This window comes from Panthera uncia (genome assembly GCF_023721935.1).
Source record: "Panthera uncia isolate 11264 chromosome D3 unlocalized genomic scaffold, Puncia_PCG_1.0 HiC_scaffold_8, whole genome shotgun sequence".
Taxonomy (NCBI): domain Eukaryota; kingdom Metazoa; phylum Chordata; class Mammalia; order Carnivora; family Felidae; genus Panthera; species Panthera uncia.
The window spans coordinates 6,634,924-6,642,646 of record NW_026057586.1 but is presented as its reverse complement, the minus strand read 5'-3'; positions in this window follow the sequence as shown (position 1 = coordinate 6,642,646).

The following is a 7,723-nucleotide window of genomic DNA, read 5'->3' as shown; positions in this document are numbered from 1 at the left end:
ACTTTTGGGAACAACATTAATAAAAAGTCACGAACCAATTCATTTGAACTATTTCTTTGCAATATCAACTTTTTCACATTTCCACAGTGAACATATGTCAGCACTGAGACCCACCAAGAACCTGACTCTTGAGTGGGATACAATATTAGTATTGTTCCTATATTTAAACACTTTACATTTTTAAGTCTTGATGAATTATAATTTTGTCATCTAATTGATGAGATGTTAGTAGATCATATAGACTTTTTCCCTGAAAGGGCATAAAATCTATGGATTAAAGGCATCTCTGTACACCAGAATCACTTATGAAACGTATTAAAAAGTCAGTTTTTGTGAAGAACCACATCTGAAGATTGTTTGAGTAGATGTGGGGCATTTCCAGAGATCTATATTTAAAAAAAAATACTGGGGCGCCTGGGTGGCTCAGTCGGTTGAGCGTCCGACTTTGGCTCAGGTCATGATCTCTCGGTTTGTAAGTTCGGGCCCCCCATTGGGCTCTGTGCTGACAGCAAAGAGCCTGCAGCCTGCTTCGAATTCTGTGTCTCCCTCTTTCTCTGCCCCTCCCCTGCTCATACTCTGCCTCTCTATGTCTCTCAAAAATAAATAAATGTCAAAAAAATTGTTTTAATTACTTATGCACATCAATATGAAGAGCTATTATAATTATTATCTCGATGTGTTTTTACTTAAAAACGAAATATAATTAACTATATATTAAGGTGAGCTTTCTTAAAATAAAAAAAGATCAACATATAAATCTATATTCAATTCTTTTCTTTTTCTCTTGAAGAGCTACGTAAGGTAGTTTGGAGAATAATGATTATTGTTACCAAAATATTACTATACAAAAATTAAATTTGTTTTTAAATAGCCTTGCCAGTTTGCTACTCTACTATAAACACAGCTTAGGACAGTCAACAGCAAGCTAGACAATTTCCCCTTTGCACATAGCAACTAGATCCTGCCTGCTCATGCTTGGATACTACTTTTATCCATGGACTTTCTTCCTTTTTGCCTTTTTCTGTAGAATAGATACATGGAAAGCCCTCTGTGTACTTTATGCATGGAATTTGCTGTGAACCCCAGCAACAGTAACACAGCCAGGGAGGGCATCCTGCTTTAGAGGGTGGCCAGTATCCCTCAGAGGCTCTAACCTGAACATAGTAGAAGGCAAGTCCATAAACGTGTATTCATTTCTTTAAGATTATGCACTATGCGCAAAACTTTTTTTTTTCAAAAAAATGTTACTCTAAATTTCAAGAAATGTTATTCATGCATGCTCAGATATAATCAACTTGAGATTTTATTGCTTTAAATAAAACATGATATGGCACGTTTAGAATCATGACTAAGGAGAACGTGGCTTGTTTTGTTAATGGTCAATAGTAAAGCGTAAGCACAGAATTAGTCATCAAAATGTGTAAGGTATGAAGTAAAATATGAATGGATAAATATTAATGAGATTAATAATGATGTAGAAGAGGGAACCTGGGTGGCTTAGTCAGTTAAGCATCTGACTCTTGATTTCGGCCCAAGTCATGCAATCGAACTCCACTCCATAGGGCTTTGTGTGAGTGAGGAGACTGCTTGGGATTCTCTCTCTCTCTCTCTCTCTCTCTCTCTCTCTCTCTCTCTCTGTATTTCTCTCTGCCCCTCTCTCCATTTGTGTACAGTCTCTGTCTAACAAACAAACAAACAAAATGATGTAGAAGAAATACAAGAGGGCTCCATGATCTGGTTCTACATCCGTGTCCCGTGTCCCTGCAAAGATGGACTCTACTCATTTAGAGCTTGCCAGTGACACTGGTATCCTTTCATTTCTAGAACACAAATACACAAACGTTGTTTCACACATTTCCAGATTTGTGTTTTAACCTAGATTTGCTTCCTCCCAGATTTTGCCTTGCTACTTTGACATTGATTTTTAAGTCTTATGTCAAGAGTGACAACCTTTAGAGAGATCTACCCTGCTCGTCTAAGCCAATAATGTCCTCTCCTACCTTCCATTCTATATCATTCTATATCACCTTTATGGTTCTTATCACTAAGTGAAGTTTCCTTATGGGAAATTGTCTGTTTCCTCTTACTATAAGGAGTATTGTATTTATACTTGATCTTTTACATCGGAAAGCATACGTGGAGCAAAGCAAGCATTCAAGAGGTGTACTGAATTTTCATGAGTGAAGAAAAAAAATACTACCTCTATTATGTTATCCAGCCATTGTAAATTTTTTTCGGCATTTGTAAATGTTATGCAGAATAACTCTTATAACTTTTATCATGGAAATATTCTGCTCACCTGCTTAATCTACATGTTAATAAATCTCATTAACTTTTTGAGCAAAATAATTATTTTTATCAGAAGTAAATCTTTTATACTTTCTGCCTAGATCAAATCATAGTAAATGGCAATTTAATATTGCATCTTTATTTCTCCAACAAAAGATGTTTAAAACGCCTCTTTTTTTTCACGTTTAGTACATTTTATTAAATTTATCACTGCATGAAGAATAAAGGAAATACTGGTGTAAATACAAGATTAAAAACCAATTACTCTGATGGCATATCCTGAATCTAAAAGTAAAATGAAATATTTATATTTACATATAGCTTGGGGCAAAGATTCAAAAAAGAGACACTCAAGGTGGTGAAACTACCCTGTGAGATACTCTATTTGTGAATACATGATACTTTGTGTTGACCAAACATTTAATTGCCACATTTGCCAAAATTTGAATTTCACAGCACAAATAGTGAACCTTAGTATATGCAATTAAAAAATATATTTAGACGGTCAGAAAAATCTGGGAATGAGGAAGGTAATAAAAAATCTAACTGTATAACAAATGTATAACTGTAAAAAATACAACCTCACTTGAAGGGGATGGAGTAAACTGTTGACCTAAATAACTTTGAACAAGTGGTATCTGTTAAAGCTGAAGAGAAAATGAATGGTGAATAAGCACTGTCTTCTAGTTGATAACAATTTCCGTGGGAGAATTGGTTAACAAATCTGATTCTGCTCTACATGTATAATGGATTGAATGATAAAGGAAATAGATGGCAGATGGTGGGAACGAGGTGTCTCACTGTTGGTGCAGAAGGTTATAGATGAACAAGGGGAGGAGACTAGAATGATCCATGTAATGATTGACAGGAGTTGGAAACAACAGTATGAACCCATGCTTAGTTTCATATAGAAATATGGGAACCGGTAGAAATGCATGTGTGTGTACATGGTATAGATAGTATGCACACATATATCTTTTGGTTCTACTCGTGCTCTATTATTGAGAAGCAGTGGTATTACATGGGTTGGCTTTCTAAGATTCACAAACTAGAAGTATCAAAACAAAATATCACAAACTGGGTCACTAAAGAAAAGATATTATTTTTTTAAAGATATTTATTGTCTCACATACTTGAAAATAGAAGTCCTAATCTAAAATGTGGGCAGGGCTATGCTGCCTCGGAAACCAAAAAGAAGACTCCACTCTTGCCTTTTTCTAGCATTTGTCAAAAATCCGTGGCACTCCTTAGCTTCTAGACTGCATCGTTCCGATCTCTGCCTCTGTTGTCACATAGCTTTCTTCTCTCGGTGCATACATATTGCTTCTGCTTATAAGGACATCAATCAAATTGGATTAGGGATCCCCTTAGTCCTGTGTGCCTGCATTTTAACTTGAGACCTAGATCCCAGGTCTTGGTTTCTGATACCATTTTCAATAAAAGTACCAGAGCTCCTTTTAGAAATGGCTGATTCTAGAAGTATGGCAGGAAATATACACGATGAACCTGGAGCATCCTGTAAATGTCAGAAAGTAAGAAGACGCTCCCCCCAGACAAAAAAATGATGGGTTATATAAAAGTGACACTGGAGCCAATTGAAAGAGCCCCAAATGACAAAACTGGGGAAATATAAGCAAAGACAAATAACATAGCATAGGATTATTATCCTCAGTATAAAATAAATATCTGAGTTCACAGTTGTCAATAATGGTTAAATAAATGTATAAATGAGTGATAACAGACAAATCTCCCATGCAGAAAAATTCTTCATAATTGGTGTAGATACTCCACTCTTAAGGATGTGGAGCCTAATTCCTAACACCTTAAGTGTGGGGTATGCATGAGGACTTCCTTAGAAAGAGTACAGTACGCAATAGGATAAAAGTAACTTTAGGAGGGGAGACTTGACAATATCTACTTCAACCAAGGAGTCATGGTCAATGTCAACAGCGGTAAGCCATGTTGATAATATGTACCCTTGATATCATGTGATGAAAATGGCACTTTATTGATATGGACTTCCTCCTCAAGCCTGTAATTCTAGTCTAATAATAAGAAAAACATAGATTAATTTCAATAGAGAAGTACCTAACCAGCATCCTAAAAACTGTCAATATCATTAAAAATAAGAAAGACCTAGGGTGCCTGTTGGCTCAGTAAGTGAAGCATGCAACTCTTGATCTTGGGGATGTGAGCTTGAGCCCTATGTTGGATGTAGAGATTACTTAAAAAATAAAATCTTAACGCACCTGGGTGGCTCAGTTGGTTGAGTGATCAACTCTTGATTTCTGCTCAGGTCATGATATCAAGCCCCTCCATGCGCTCTGCACTGATCATGGAGCCTGCCTAAGTTTCTCTCTCTCTCTCTCTCTCTCTCTCTCTCTCTCTCTCTGTCTCTCTCTGTCTCTCTCTGTCTCTCTGTCTCTCTCTGACCTTCCCCTGTTCACAGACTCTCTCTCGAAAACATAAACAAATAAACAAGCAAACATACGAATGAATGAAATACCTAACCATCACAGCCAAGAGGAACCTCAAGAGACATGATGGCTAAGTGTAATGTCCTACCCTAAGATCCTGTAACAGAAAAACACAATAGATACAAACTAGGGTAATATGAAAAAATAAGTGTGGGCTTGACTTACTATCACTGTATCAATACAAGTTCATTTACTATAACAACTGCACCATGCTAATGTAAGATGTTAGTACTGTGGAATGTTGCATGGGGTATTTGAAGACTCTCTGTATTATCTCATATCTTTTCTGTAATCTAAAATTGTTCTGAAAATAAAGTTGATGAATAAAGATCCCTTATTACAAGCATTCGTTTGATACTGATTCTAGAGATATAGGCATATCTATTTATATATCTGTATATGTCTGATATATATGATTCTGTAGTTGGATATATATCTACATACATCTGATATGTCTATATACATACAATATACAAGATCTATGCTACTACTATATCTGCTACTGTATAGATCTATATAGTATATGTATCCAATCAGATCTGTATCTCTATATATATTTGATATATCTATATCAATATCAATATAGATATAGGTATCTCCAGCATGTTAGTTGTAGTATTAAGATTTGAGGGTTTGTTGGGGTGCCTGGGTGGCTCAGTCGGTTAAGCGGCCGACTTTGGCTCAGGTCATGATCTCGCGGTCCGTGAGTTCGAGCCCCACGTCAGGCTCTGTGTTGACCGCTCAGAGCCTGGAGCCTGTTTCAGATTCTGTGTCTCCCTCTCTCTGACCCTCCCCCATTCATGCTTTGTCTCTCTCTGTCTCAAAAATAAATAAACGTTAAAAAAAATTAAAAAAAAAAGATCTGAGGGTTTGTGACAACCTAACATTTATAAAGTTCATCAATATTTAATAAAATACTAATTTTCCCGTATAGATACATATATACATATATCTGTTTATGTGTGTGTGTATATATGCATATATCACAATAGTATTTAAAGGTCTAAGATAACTATTTAACTATCATATTATTGGGAACATACTCTGAATGCCTTTACTAACTAGTTAGATCCAGCTAAATGAATTCCTTTATTGTTTTTCCTTTTTGGCTCATAATAAAAGCCCTTCAATTAATATATAGGACCTATTATGCAAGGACATCAATTTTAAAATGTATTTATAAACCTAGATTCGATTAAAAAATATATACTAAAATATAGTGTGAACATCCAGCACCTAAAATATCTCCTTGATGTTTTGCCACATCGTTTAAATATCATTGCCCTATTTCCGGTATAAAGGTTACCTTTTTTAAATTCTTGAAGGATTTTTATCATTTTCTGGTGTGCCCTAGAAAGGAGTACGTTTATCATCCAATATCTAAGTGTAGATAATTTTTCAACAGCGATATATTAGAGAGCGTCTATTAAAATGCAACAGAGGAGGAATGAGTTAGAAAGATACCAACTAATATCAACCAACTATCAACAAAAATAACTTTAATATTTATCCACTCATTTATTATATTACTCAAATGCAAATTGTGTATTGTTATTAGAAAATTAAAACAACTGAGCCTTCTTTTGGTGTTAAATGCAAGGCTTCTTAATAGTATTAATTTTTATAATGGTTTAAAAGATTATTAACATCAAACTTGGAAAAACAGAACACATGCTCACTTATGAAACTTAAGAATTGCAGAAGAAACAATTAAAAATATATAGAATTTATCTTCTTAAAATAGCCATCACTTATCCATGTATCTATCGATCTAGAAAAACATAGGTGGTAAATAGACAGGAATGTCATCAAGAGTTGGCATCTTACTGCTTGCTATTATTGGCAAAAGTTGTATTAATTTCTGTATTTTTAGCTTGACAGAAGAAATAGAATTTCAGAAGTATTAAATTGCTTTCTATTTTGATACTTTATTAAGTCGGATGGAATCCGCTATGCATGTTTTATCAGAAATCTAATCCCCATATATTCTTGATGTCTTTATAAGCTCCTTATTCTCTTTCAGTTTTTCTCTATCTCAGTCTTAATAGATGTAACTTCAGAATTATTATTGATATCTATCAGGGAAGATCTTCCTTATTCTTTTTCAGTTATATGTTGGTTATTTCTGTTCTTTTTTCCATTGGATACATTTTTGTCAAATTTTACCACAAAAATTTTGAATTTATGTTGAATTTATAGATCAGTTAAGGAATATTGATAATCTCTATGTGTTGTGTCTCCTTATCTCCTTATTTATGAAGCTGGCATATGCGCCCATCGATTTATACTTTTTAACATATTTCAGTATAATTTTGTAATTGTCTCAACCAGAACTTACCCATGTTTTGTGACACTGATTTATAACTACACACAATACTAACTGACTAACTTTAAAAATGTTTTATCAACTTGTTTACAGGGTAAAAGATGTAAATAAAATCTGTAGATACCAGTAATTTCCTTTTATTTGTAATTGCTAAGAATGTTTTTAAATAAAAATTAAATGTATCTTATTCTGTATTATTTCTGCATTTACGCATAATCAGATTGCCTTCTCTTTCATCTCTTAATGTACTAAATTATATATTAAATTGTTTTCAACTCTTAAGCCAGCATGTCGCTGAGATATACCCAATGCGATTAACGTGTGCTACCTAGATGTGTGCTGCACGTATCCGTGCAGGTGTCCGTGAGGAAGACTGGCCTGCAATTTGTCTTTCTTCTTCTACCACTCTCCCGGCATATTGACATCAAAATATGGTAGCCTCATTTATGCAAGTCTTCTTTTTCTCTTTTTAGAGAGTATTTCTATATGACTAGAAGAATTTCTTGTAAACTTGCTGTAAAACTGATTTGAAAATCACCTTAATGAGCTTTCTTTAAAGGGAGTCTTTACTGATCCTATATCTTGAATGGGGAGAGGATCACTTTTTGGGGGGTTTGTTTTTTTTGGTTTT